We start from the raw sequence: 13,216 nt of genomic DNA, 5'->3' as shown, positions 1-13,216 counted from the left end.
AAAAGATCAATATTCATTTTTATTGTTTTATATTAATTTTTAATGAAAGGTGTGTCAGTCATTGAGAATCACTTACAGATATACATATAAGTGTACATACCCAGAATTAAATAGCTGGTTTGACAATCTCAAAGGTATAAATGATGTGGCTTCCTCAATAGGTCTCACAGAATAGATCTTTTTAGAAAAATGGAAACATTATCACTATTTCCAAAAGGCATAGTTCTAACCACAACTTCAAATTAGTCTCATAAAAAACAATCCTTTCAGCAGATGGAGACATTGTCACCATTTGCAAGAGGCACAATTCTGATGGTGAGTATAATACCTATATTCACTGTGTCTTGTAAAAAAGGGCTTTTCAGGAAATATTGTCACTATTTATAAAGGGCACAGTTCTAATAAAATTAGTACCAGCCTTAACCTTTATAGTGATTGATTCCAATAAACCATCAGGAAAATTATTTTCATAGTAATTAATTAGAGCCTTCAAAAAATTAAACAAACAAAGATAATAGACAAATAATTAATTCCAATAAACCAGCAAGAGATTTACATTCACAGTTATTAACTGAAGCCTTCAGAAAAATGAAACAAACAGAGATGATGTGTGCACTCACCCTGGGAAAACTTTAGCTGCATGTGGAAGTCACAGAGTAAAGCAGTGATTGCTGCAGCTGCTATTTAAATTACTTGCCTGCATACATCACTTCCTTTAATTAGAGATGGCTTCTAATAGTTAAATCATCCTAAATGAAGGTTAAACTTTACTTATAGATTCATACTTCTCTTCTATGAGGATCCACAAATAAAATTGCCTGCTTCCAATATGTTGTGCCTTTAGCTAATGTACTTGGTAAACTTTTTATTCATGTTAAAAAGGCTAAATTGCTCACACCTGACCGGAAGACCGTATTTCCGGTGTGCGTTCCAATATGCATTCCACCTACCGTGACATCACCAAATAGGCTGTTTTAATGGCGCAACCTCTCCCACGGGTCATCCCTTCTCTCTGACGCGTACCACATCTGACGCGTCTCTCTGATGCGTAGCGCATCAGGGGACATGTAGTCTCCTTCTCATAGACCTCCCCTCCCCTCTGACGAGCAACGCGTCATGGGGCACATTATTACCTTCCCCTGACGCATACCGCGTCACTGGTCCTGTGGGTCGGATCGGCCTAGGCCTCCGTACAAAGTGCATCGCGGGCACGTGACTGAACACGTGCACCATGATGCATACCCCCACGTGATTCCCACCATTCATTGGCCTATAATACAGCGCACATCATGGTCTCCTAGCCTTTTTGGTGATGTCACAGTAGGTGGAACGCATATTGGAACGCACACCGGAAATACGGTCTTCCGGTCAGGTGTGAGCAATTTAGCCTTTTTAACATGAATAAAAAGTTTACCAAGTACATTAGCTAAAGGCACAACATATTGGAAGCAGGCAATTTTATTTGTGGATCCTCATAGAAGAGAAGTATGAATCTATAAGTAAAGTTTAACCTTCATTTAGGATGATTTAACTATTAGAAGCCATCTCTAATTAAAGGAAGTGATGTATGCAGGCAAGTAATTTAAATAGCAGCTGCAGCAATCACTGCTTTACTCTGTGACTTCCACATGCAGCTAAAGTTTTCCCAGGGTGAGTGCACACATCATCTCTGTTTGTTTCATTTTTCTGAAGGCTTAAGTTAATAACTGTGAATGTAAATCTCTTGCTGGTTTATTGGAATTAATTATTTGTCTATTATCTTTGTTTGTTTAATTTTTTGAAGGCTCTAATTAATTACTATGAAAATAATTTTCCTGATGGTTTATTGGAATCAATCACTATAAAGGTTAAGGCTGGTACTAACTTTATTAGAACTGTGCCCTTTATAAATAGTGACAATATTTCCTGAAAAGCCCTTTTTTACAAGACACAGTGAATATAGGTATTATACTCACCATCAGAATTGTGCCTCTTGCAAATGGTGACAATGTCTCCATCTGCTGAAAGGATTGTTTTTTATGAGACTAATTTGAAGTTGTGGTTAGAACTATGCCTTTTGGAAATAGTGATAATGTTTCCATTTTTCATTGAGACCTATTGAGGAATCCACATCATTTATACCTTTGAGATTGTCAAACCAGCTATTTAATTCTGGGTATGTACACTTATATGTATATCTGTAAGTGATTCTCAATGACTGACACACCTTTCATTAAAAATTAATATAAAACAATAAAAATGAATATTGATCTTTTCAGAGTTTTCTACTGTATGAAGGTCAATATTTGAATTAGAAGTAGTCTCGGTTCTTAAAAGTGGATACCATTTTTAAGGTATGTCTATAGTAAATTGGATCACCAAATTACCTTAATTATTAAATTATATCAATAGGTATGTTTTTGTGAATAACATAATTTTTGTTTTCTATTAGGTAGTTTACAAAAATGCTGATATTCGGTTGTCAGCACTCCTAGGAGGCTAGAATCAATAATTCCTATAGGCGGTTTGACAAAGATTTTACGCCAAAACTATCTTTAAGGTATGGTATTTCCTATGATCAGCTAATAGAACCAAATAGGCAGCTGACTACCTAAATTGGTCCATATTGGATTCTCCCTTTCTCTCTTTATTAGGCAGTCCATATAAAACATCATCACTTAATTGGTTATACTTTTTAGAAGAAATATCCATTAGGAGTCCGGATATAAGAGCTTCACTTATTAAGTCCCGACATATTTCGAATAATCCTTTTTTGAGGTATGTCTAGTCGACAACTATAATAATATTAATAATGTTTCATTAGTTCCATCAAATGAACACATGTAAGAATGTGTTGTTTATATTCATTTTAGGATAGGATCATCTTTACAAATCCATTGAGAGCAAATTAGTCCTCTTTCTATACTCGGTAGGTACTGTTTTTATACTACGTATACATAATTCCCCCAATTTGTCAATAGCAGTCTTAAATAGAATTATTTTTATTATCTCCCAAACAAGTTACCCCTGATGAAGTCGATAAGATGAAACGCGTTGGGTTTGTCAGTCAAAGGATCAAAATCTAGTTTGTGAAGATACTCCCTGTCGAGCTCGCACCTTGCAAAAGGTGAGGGGTATCTAGGATCCATCTCACAAACGTGTTGGCTGTGTATTCTTTTGGTTGTATTTTATTCATATAATTTTATATTGTGAACTGTGTTAAAACTCATATGTTCAATTACATGTTATTAAAACAACTTTTTACTAATTGGCCGATTGGCCTCTTGTTTGGGTGACTATTTTGGTGAGGGGTGTCGGTTACAGGTCCCCAGTTTTAAATATCCTCCAGTCTACATTCTGACGAAATTATCGCCTGAAGAAGTGTGTAAATACATTCCATCTTAGCGCACTTAGGAATTTGTGTTTTATTCTGTATGTTTTGAGGTCTTCCAACAAAGATCTCTCCCGAAGTGCTGCTCCCAGGTTGGCGCGAGATAAAGATACTATTGTGTTTTGTATATATATATATATATATATCGAACAAATAGAAACGGGGCACTCAGGTATCACAGTGCACTACCAGTAGTAAATAAAAAGTCGAGTGCATATGGTAAATGACACTTTCTCTAGAGTGAGAGTGGCTTCAACCTTAAGCAATAGATATGTGCTTAGAAAACACATAAAGAGAATTTTTTTAGGAAGTGGAGAAAAGGGCACCTACTAGTGTCTAATAAGATTATATAAAGTATAAAGTATAAAACTGGTGTGAATGAGAGCAGGACGCTACTTATCTGGCATATAAAAGACTTTTCCTTCAGTCATTGGACCAATATAGGTACATGAAAAAAGAAAGAACAAAATAACATAGCGCGTACTGTTTTCATGCAATTTTCAATCCATAAATCAAATGAACCAATTGTGTATAAAAAACTTTCTGGGTAAAAGCAAATCCCACAATTTAAAATCCACAGCCGGGGATCTTTTTAAAAGTTTTTCACTATATTTAATACAACACATAAAACATAAAAAATAGAAGTAATGCAAGCGTACAGGATAGAAAGTATGACAAGCTTATCTGTCCATATCAGGAATAGAATACATCTGATTTTCCATAAACATCCAAAAAAAAATGGTAAAAATTCAAACGTACAAAAAATAAATATTAAAATAGCTTATCTGCCCATAAGGGAAGTTCAGGTGCATCAGTCCCAACGCGTTTCGTCAATAATTAGACTTCATCATGGGGATAAGGTCAGTGAGCAAGGAAGCTCTATACACACACTGTGTGTGTGTATACATACATACATAGCACATGCTTTCATATGTACACAAACACACATACATACATACATACATACATACATATATACATACACACACACAAACAAACAAACAAACAAACATAAATACATACATACACACACACACACACACACACAAACTTCATATCCAGTATACATACTGTATATCTTATACATACCACCAAGGAATGGGGGGCGGGAGCAAACCGGCAGCACTGTGTGAGGACGGAGGGAGCTGCTGTGGCTGAGCATGCACAGCCATCAGCTCCCCCCTGACATTCTCTATGCAGAGAGCTCTAGCTCTCTGCTACTGCAGCAGGTCTACCTGTCGCAGCTTTTACTGAGACGGAGACACTGCAGTCTCCGTCTCAAAAATAAAAAAGTTGTCTCATCGGGGCGGTTTCCAGGTACTCAGAAACCCCCCTGGTCTGCACCAGTGAAAGCACAATGATCCCTTTTGCTAAATGCATTTTCAAATAAGGATTACTTGTGGCCATTTTTATGAAAAAATAATCTTACTGAGCAACAACTGTAATGTGTGCAATATATTGCACATCTATAACTGCTCTGGGGCTTGTTTACAATTGAATGTAGGTCCCTTTTATGACACGCATATCAGGTGGAGCAGTATACGTCCACTTTACCACTGCATTCATAGGTATTTCTTTCACAATCTTCCTGAAATGCTTTTCAAAAGTCGACAAGTATGGTCCAACCAAATTTGTGCAACGTCACAGCACAATGCTTGAGAAATTAAAGTTTCTACGTCAATACCAAACAATAACCTGGTCACTTTCGCGAGTCTATGAGCCACAATGTACTGCATCTTTTTTTCTTATTTATTTCTAAAATGTTGATCATATTTTTTGTTTTGTGCCAAATTTCATGTAATATTGCTGGGAGTGCATGTAAGTGCTTTTCTGGCACATGATTAAAGGTTCAACAGATGTCAAAAAAGAAGTTGAACTTTCATGTCATGCACTTCAGTGCACAGAAAAGATTGTCAGCTGTTATGACAATGGACCTGTCTGGGAAATTGTGTAATTCCCTTATGACCTATGTCATGTAGAAGATTATTTTACATGTAGTCAAAAAAAGAACAGTTATTAGATGTACAGCAAAAATGTTAAGGAAAAAAAGCAGAAGTGCTATTTATGGGATGGGAGACCAGTGCCGTAACTAGATATTTTGGTGCCCTGAGGCAGAAAAGGAATTGGTGCCCCCTCAACCACCATATCTGAAATAGGGACAGTGTGCGCCTAAGGTGCGTGCCAAAAATATAGGGGAGTGGCTTTATTGGGAAGGGGCATGGCCACTGAATAGTACCATTCAATGGTAGCCGCAGCCTTCAGGGGTTGCAGCTCACACCACATCATACAGGGGTAAATGGGATAGCACATATTAACATACATGCAGAGATTTATGTAACATATATGCAGGTCTCCGGGAGTCGGCAGCACTGCGTGTCTTACAGCCACCGCTGAACCCGGGATGCTGCATTTGGCTCTACTCTCCATCACAGCCCATCCCCAGACTCTTGTGAAAACTAGCCAATTGGAGCCTGGGCGGGGCAGGAGGGTGGAGGGGCGTTATGCTGAGTCCTGGGTTCAGCAGCGGCTGTAAGACCACATGCACATGATTCCCGGAGACCTGCAGCCAGCACATATGTTACATACATCCCTGCATGTATGTTCATATGTGCTATCCCGCTCCCACCTGCATGATGTTGTGAAAGCTGGTGATGTTGCCACTGGTACCAATTTACATTACACGGCACAGTAGTGTCTGTCAGTGCCGTAACTAGACATTTTAGCGCTGTGTGCAAGAAACGGCATTGGTGCCCCCCCATGTAAAATAAGGGCAGTGCGCGCTGTAGGCACGTGTCCAAAATATAGGTGCATGGCTTCAAGGGGAAGGGGTGTGGCCACAAAATTATACCAATTCATATTAACACCTTTTTACACATTATGGCAGACAGCATCCCCTTTTTACACATTACGGCAGATAGCGTCCCCTTTTTCCGCATTACTGCAGACAGAGTCCACCTTTTACACATTACGACAGACAGTCCACCTTTTTACACATTACGGCAGACAGCGTCCATATTTTACACATTACGGCAGACAGAGTCCCCATTCAAATGGATGTATTTTTTCGTCTTTATAAAACGTAATTTCGTAATTTATTAACCAGAAGGAGGAAAATGAGGATCTCCTCCTCCTTCAACTTTCAGCTCCTCGCTCGCTGTGCAGTGGTAGGGCAGGGCACAGGGCAGTGTGGGAGAGTCTCTGTGTATGCCGGGAGAGATGTTTGACGTCATCACATCTCTCCTGAATTGCAGGGGGGCTGAACTGGCATTCAGGGCTGGGCCAAATAGCAAAGGCAGACACTGGTCACAGCGCTGCTGCCAGGCCAGCTTCCGGGTCCTTTACAGCAGCAGCGGCGGCGGTGGTGGGTGATGGGAGACAGGCAGCGCTGTCAGCAGGACTCAGGCCTTGCCATCAGTGAGACACAGGCGGTGCCGTCAGGGGGCACAGGCGGCGGCGTCACGGGGCAGTGAGTGTGTACATTACACAGGAGTCTGGAGACAGCGGCCATGCAGGTGTGCTGCCAGATGGTGTGACCTCAGTGAATTTGCGCTGTGGGCAAGGCACCATTGGCACACACCTAGTTACGGCCCTGGTGTCTGTTATGCACATTACACCACACACTAGTACCCCTTACACACATTACACTACAGTAGACACCCTGATACACATTATGCCAGATAGAATCCCTGATACATATTATGCAAAGTACAGCCCCTGCCAGGTAGAGAGGGGGTGTGTGTGTGTGTGTGTGTGTGTCGGGAGGGGCAAAGTGTGTGGATGACAAGCTACAGCGCTGCCCGGCTACTATTCTATATAACACTGTAACAAGTAGCTACCTGCAGATGCTGGTGGTTCTGCGCCCACAGTGCATATGTGCTATGTGCCAGGAACCGCTGGCACACACCTAGTAATGGCCCAGCGGAAGACCATACACCCATATACCCAACTAGCGCAGACTCCATCAGTATCATGTTCATTATTAGGAGAATGTATAAAGCAGATAAATATGCCAGCATACTGTCCATACTAATACAGTGGTGCTTGAAAGTTTGTGAACTCTTCAGAATTTTTTATATTTCTGCTAAAGTATGGTCTTAAACTACTTCAGATTTTCACACAAGTCCTAAAAGTAGATAAAGAGAACCAAATCAAACAAATGAGACAAAAAATTAGACATACTAATTTTTTTATTGAGGAAAATGATCAAATAGCATATATCTGTGAGTGGCAACAGTACGTGAACCTTTGCTTTGAGAATCTGGTATGACCCCCTTGTGTAGCAATAACTGCATGTAAACATTTCTGATAATTGTTGATTAGTCCTGAACATCGGCTTGAAGGAATTTTACCCCTTTCCTCCGGACAAAACCGCTTCAACTCAATTATGTTGGGGGTTTCCTCCCATTAAATGCTCACTTCTGGTCCTTCCACAACATGTTGATTGGTTTAAGTAAGGTCAGGACTTTGAATTGTCCATTCCAAAACTTTCAATATATTCTTCTTTAACCAGTCTTTGGTTGAATGACTTGTGTGCTTTGGGTCATTGTCTTGCTGCATGACCCATGTTCTCTTTAGATGCAGCTCATGGACAGATGTCCGGACATTTTCCTGTAGAATATTCGGGTATAATTCAGAATTAATTTGTGATATCGCTATAGAGCGGGTGGGGTGTGTTTGTATCTGAAGTTCAGCCATCTTCTTTATCAGCCGAATCCACTCTTCAACGATGTCGAGACCAGCAGCTGTTTTCTCACATCACCTGTATGGCTGGGACAGAAGGAAATGGAGGACCCCGGAAGGACAACCCAAACACAGTATGCTCAAGGACCACCACACAGGGAGACGGTGACAACCATTTATTGCACGGCAAGTTATTAGTCACCGCTGTAACACAATTCTGGTTAGAAACAATTGCGTAGATTAGACATTATTGCAATACCCCAATTGCTATTGCAATACCCCAATTTATGTCAGCATTCACAGCTTATGTATTTCAAAAGGCACGACAGTGGCTTGACCAAATAATCATATCAATCACATGCAATAGCAATCATTAAATTGTAATAAACCACTTCTAATATTTTAGGATAAGAAATGTCCTAACAGTAATTCTTGGTACCCTACCTAAACTGTCCATAGGGTGTCGCTGCACCTTATATACTGCATATATACTGCATTCAGTTCCTGCGCCTTAGTTGGCGGTTGGGGTAAATGTCTCCTTTTTAAATTATCACATGCACTTTAATAGTGAACTCTTTAGAAGACGTCAGTGGACGTGAGGTAAGTATTTGTAGGGAAGTGTACAAACTGGATTATTTATAATATAACACAGCAACAATAAAGGCGCTGGTGGGTATTTGTATCCACGGGAAGGTAAGTCAGTTAGCCTCCGGTAGTAAAAACTGTCATAAAACAGTTCTGGTTTGCAGGGGCCAGAACAGGGATTTGAACCACTCTGTCCTTTTTATTGAACTGTATAATTACCAGTGGATTTGGTTCATATCTAATACCACCACTTGGTGGCAGTGGTAGGGCACTGTTAACTGAGGGGTCCTAGATAGGGCTATTTGGGGTCAGGGGCATCCCCCTTGTTACCAGGATTCACTACTCGTGCCAGTCCCCAGCTATATCTATTTGTTGTAGGGGTGGAGGATCCCAATAATATAAGCCAGCTGGGAGATTTTGTGAGTGTACCTGCAGTAGTTCCCTCTCTCTCTTTGCCTTCTCCGGGTGGTGGACGCTGGAATCCAGCTCTCTGTCTCTCTGTGGGCGGCTGGCGAGGGAATCCCCAATCTCTCCTTGTGCGGCTCTGTCCCTCCGGCTGCCACTGACCACCTGGCGCTCTGGCTAGCCGCAGCTTTCTCCTTCCCCTGGATGCGCGGCACCAACCCGGTGGGTCTCCTTTGTCAGCTGTAGCAGCGCACAGCCCTCCTCACACGCTGCCCGGCAATCAGCGGCGGCGTTAGCTCCAGCAGCAGGGTCAGTCCTCCCCTCCTGGCACTTCTCTCTCTCTTTCTGCTGTCGGGGCAGCCGCGTGAGACCCTCCAGCCGCCTCTCTGCTCGGCTCTCTCTCGCGCTCTTCTCTGTGCGCCAACAACGCCCTCTTCTCCCGCGCTCTGCTCTCCTCTCCACATTGTTCTGGCTTGTCCAGGTGGTCTTTAGCAAACTGCACATGGGCAGCAGTGTTCTTTTTGGAGAGCAGCAGCTTTCTCCTTGCAATCCTGACATGCACACCATTATTGTTAAGTGTCCTCCTAACAGTGGACTCATGAACATTAATATTAGCTAATGTGAGAATGACCTTCAGTTGCTTCGAGGTTATCTTGGGTTACTTTGTGAACTTGCAAACTATTAGATGCCTTACTCTTGGCGTGATCTTTGTTGGTTGACCACTCCTGGGGTAGGTAACAGTGGTTTGTAATTTCCTCCATTTGTATACAATCTGTCTGACTGTTGATTGGTGGAATCCAAACTCTTTAGAGATGGTTTTGGAACCTTTTCCAGCCCAATGAGCATCAACAACTCTTCTTCTGAGGTCCTCGGAAATCTCTTTGGTTTGTGTCATGATAGACTTCCACAAACATACTTTTGACACTCACAGATATGTGATATTGGATCATTTCCCGTATTTGAGTTGGTTCTCTTTATCTACTTTTAGGACTTGTATGAAAATCTGAGGTAGTTTTAGGCCAAATTTCGGCAGAAATATAGAACATTCTGAAGGGTTCACAATTTTTCTTGCACCAGCGTATATAAGTAGAGCTCCAAGAAGGTCCTGTTCTTTGGACTCCACTTAAGTTGGAGTTCATATTTTCCCAGCATTCTGATGCCTTATACACAAACAGGATACATGTTTTTTTTCCCCTACAACTGTTTTACTTTGTGTCATCTGCAAGGAAGTAAACTGTGGCTGAGCATGTTTGCTAATGATCAGTAAAGCATAGGGGGTCATTCCGAGTTGTTCGCTCGTTATTTTTTTCTCGCAACGGAGCGATTAGTCGCTAATGCGCATGCGCAATGTCCGCAGTGCGACTGCGCCAAGTAAATTTGCTTTGCAGTTAGGTATTTTACTCACGGCATTACAAGGTTTTTTCTTCGTTCTGGTGATCGTAATGTGATTGACAGGAAGTGGGTGTTTCTGGGCGGAAACTGGCCATTTTATGGGTGTGTGCGAAAAAACGCTACCGTTTCTGGGAAAAACGCGGGAGTGGCTGGAGAAACGGAGGAGTGTCTGGGCGAACGCTGGGTGTGTTTGTGACGTCAAACCAGGAACGAAACTGACTGAACTGATCGCAGATGCCGAGTAAGTCTGGAACTACTCAGAAACTGCTAAGAAGTATCTATTCGCAATTCTGCTAATCTTTCGTTCGCAATTTTGATAAGCTGAGATTCACTCCCAGTAGGCGGCGGCTTAGCGTGTGCAAAGCTGCTAAAAGCAGCTTGCGAGCGAACAACTCGGAATGAGGGCCATAGTGCTATTGCTATTGTGCAAACATTTCAGGTATTTCAGGTGTCATAATACTAGGACAGTCTAACAACTGATGATTAGTATGCCTCAGGTCAGTGGCATAACTACTGAGGGTGCAGGGAGTGCAGCCGATATGGGGCCCTGGCTGCTTCCAGGGCTCTCAGCTCCCCCTGTACCCTGCCACTGGGTACCTCTGAGGCCCGCCGCTCCCCCTTGACCCCCAGCCGTGGGGAATGTAGCAAGGCCCACACAGTGGCAAACATTGGTCCAGCCTGTCCTGCCCACTATGTCCCACACCTTACCTGACCGTCAGCAGTGAGTGCATTGTTGCGATTTGCGGGTATTTAGTGGGCAGTGCCTAATGCAGTGACGTGCCCACCCCCATGAGGCCTGTATAGTGTGCAGTAATCGGGTAATGGTTTTTCTGCTACCCCCTCCCTCCCTCCCTCCATCCCCTCTCTCCTGCTCATTCCCACACTCTTTCTCCTCTCTCTCCTGCTCACTCCCCATGCCTCTCTCCTCACTCCCCCTCCCTCTCTCCCACTCTCTCACTCCTGCTCACTTCCACCCCCCCCTCTCTCTCTCACTCTCTCTCCTGCTCATTCCCCCCCACTCCTGCTCACTTCTCTCTCTCTCTCTCTCTCTCTCTCTCTCCACCCCTCTCTCTCCTGCTCACTTCCCCACCCTCTCTCACTTCTGCTCACTCCCACTCCCCCTCTCTCTCCTGCTCACTCTTTCTCTCTCTCTACTGCCCATTCCCCCGTCTCTCTCTCCTGCTCTCCCCCCTTTCTCCTGCTCACTCTTCTCTCTCTACTGCTCGTCCCCTCTCCTCTCACTCTTTCTTGCTCACTCCCCCTCCCTCTCTCTCTCCTGCTCACCCCCCTCCCTCTCCACCGATCATGCTCACTCCCCCCCTCTCTCTCTCTCCCTGACACTTTTTTCTTTTTCTCTCCCTATCCCTCTGTCACTGTCTCACTCTCTCCCTTACACCCCCTCTGTCTGCTTGACACCCCCCTCTCCCTCTCTGTCTCTCCCTGACTATCTCTCTCTCTTGTTCCCCTATCTTTTTCTCCCTCCCTAACACTCTCTCCTCGACACTGTCTCTCTGTCTCTCTTTACCTGTCTCTCTCTACCTATCACTGACTCTCCGTCTCTCTCTGACACTGTCTCTCCCTCTCTCCTTCTGACACTGTTTTTCTCTCTCACGTGCACTATTTCTCTCTCTCTCTGACACTGTCTCTTTCCCTCACTCTCCCTGACACAGAAATTTCATCTCTCTCTCGCGCACTGTATCTCACTCTCTCTCCCTGTTTCTGTCTCCCTGACACTTTCGCTGTTTCCCTGACACTCTCTCTATCTGACACCACCTCTCTCTCATTCTCGCTCTCTTTGACATCCTTTATATCTCCCTCTGTGTCTCTCACTGACGCTCTCACTCTCTCATTCCCCTCTCTTTCTCTTTCCCTCCCTGACACACTCTCTCTCACTCCAACTCACTCCCCTCCCTCTCTCTCTCTTACTCCTCCCACGACTCTCTCTCACACCGTCTCTCTCTCTCTCTCCCCCCCCTCCCTAATGCCCTGTCTTTCCCCTCTCATTCCTTTCTTTCTATTCATGAAACGTTGAAAAGGCTGGAGAAGTGAGCCAGTGGAGAATTTGCACATGGCAGCCAATCATCATTGAAATAACCTTTATAATTTGCATACTATACAATTGTACAGAGCCGCTGATTGGTTGCCATGGGCAACTTCTCCACAGGCTCACTTCTCTACTTTTCTCACTGCTTCAGAAATAGACCCCTTGATTCTCTCTTTCTCGCTCCTCTCTCTTTCTCCCCCTGACACCCTCTTTATCTCTCTTTCACTGCCCTCGCACTCTTTCTCTTGCTCCCCTAAGTGGCATAGTAGTGACAAGGAAGAGGGCGGGCCCTTTCTAGATTGTGCTATGGGGCCTACATAGTCTATTTACACCCCCCAACTTCTATCATGAGGGACCTTACTCCAAACATTTTTCAATTCGAAGATGATACAGTACCTGAGCTTTTGTTTTTATCCTTTTTATTTTCTTTGAAATTGCCTGTAATGTGTGTACGTTTACATAATCATATAATCTTTTGTAATTCTTTTTGTAACTATAAGCTTTGTTAAAGTTATTCTTGAAATGAAACCTTAATTCTAGTTCTGATATTCTGTGTTCTCAGACCTACAGTCTTGGGGTGCTGATACTTAAAGCGTATATTCTGATGCTACTGATAGCGTATATACTATATGCTACTGATTTCTAAATGCTGTGAGCAGAACCAATATTATCCTTCAACCCTTGGTGGTGGCAGACCAGTATATTTTATTGTTAGTATAATTTGCAAAACACCAACGTCA

The 13,216-nt window shown here is 43.0% G+C and overlaps 2 long non-coding RNA genes across 2 annotated transcripts in view; one reads left to right on the top strand and one right to left on the bottom strand.

The window, feature by feature from the left end:
- Nucleotides 1–13,216, bottom strand: part of LOC135057567 (uncharacterized) — a 190,144-nt gene that overhangs the window by 138,632 nt on the left and 38,296 nt on the right. The window lies entirely within an intron of this gene.
- On the top strand, nt 2,450–3,182 carry LOC135057565 (uncharacterized). Its single transcript, XR_010244205.1, has 4 exons — nt 2,450–2,539; nt 2,634–2,757; nt 2,853–2,908; nt 3,001–3,182. It is a non-coding gene; the product is annotated as an uncharacterized LOC135057565 (long non-coding RNA).

The sequence above is a fragment of the Pseudophryne corroboree genome, chromosome 3 (assembly GCF_028390025.1).
Source record: "Pseudophryne corroboree isolate aPseCor3 chromosome 3, aPseCor3.hap2, whole genome shotgun sequence".
In the NCBI taxonomy this organism is placed as follows: domain Eukaryota; kingdom Metazoa; phylum Chordata; class Amphibia; order Anura; family Myobatrachidae; genus Pseudophryne; species Pseudophryne corroboree.
This window is presented reverse-complemented; position numbering and strand designations above follow the sequence as displayed.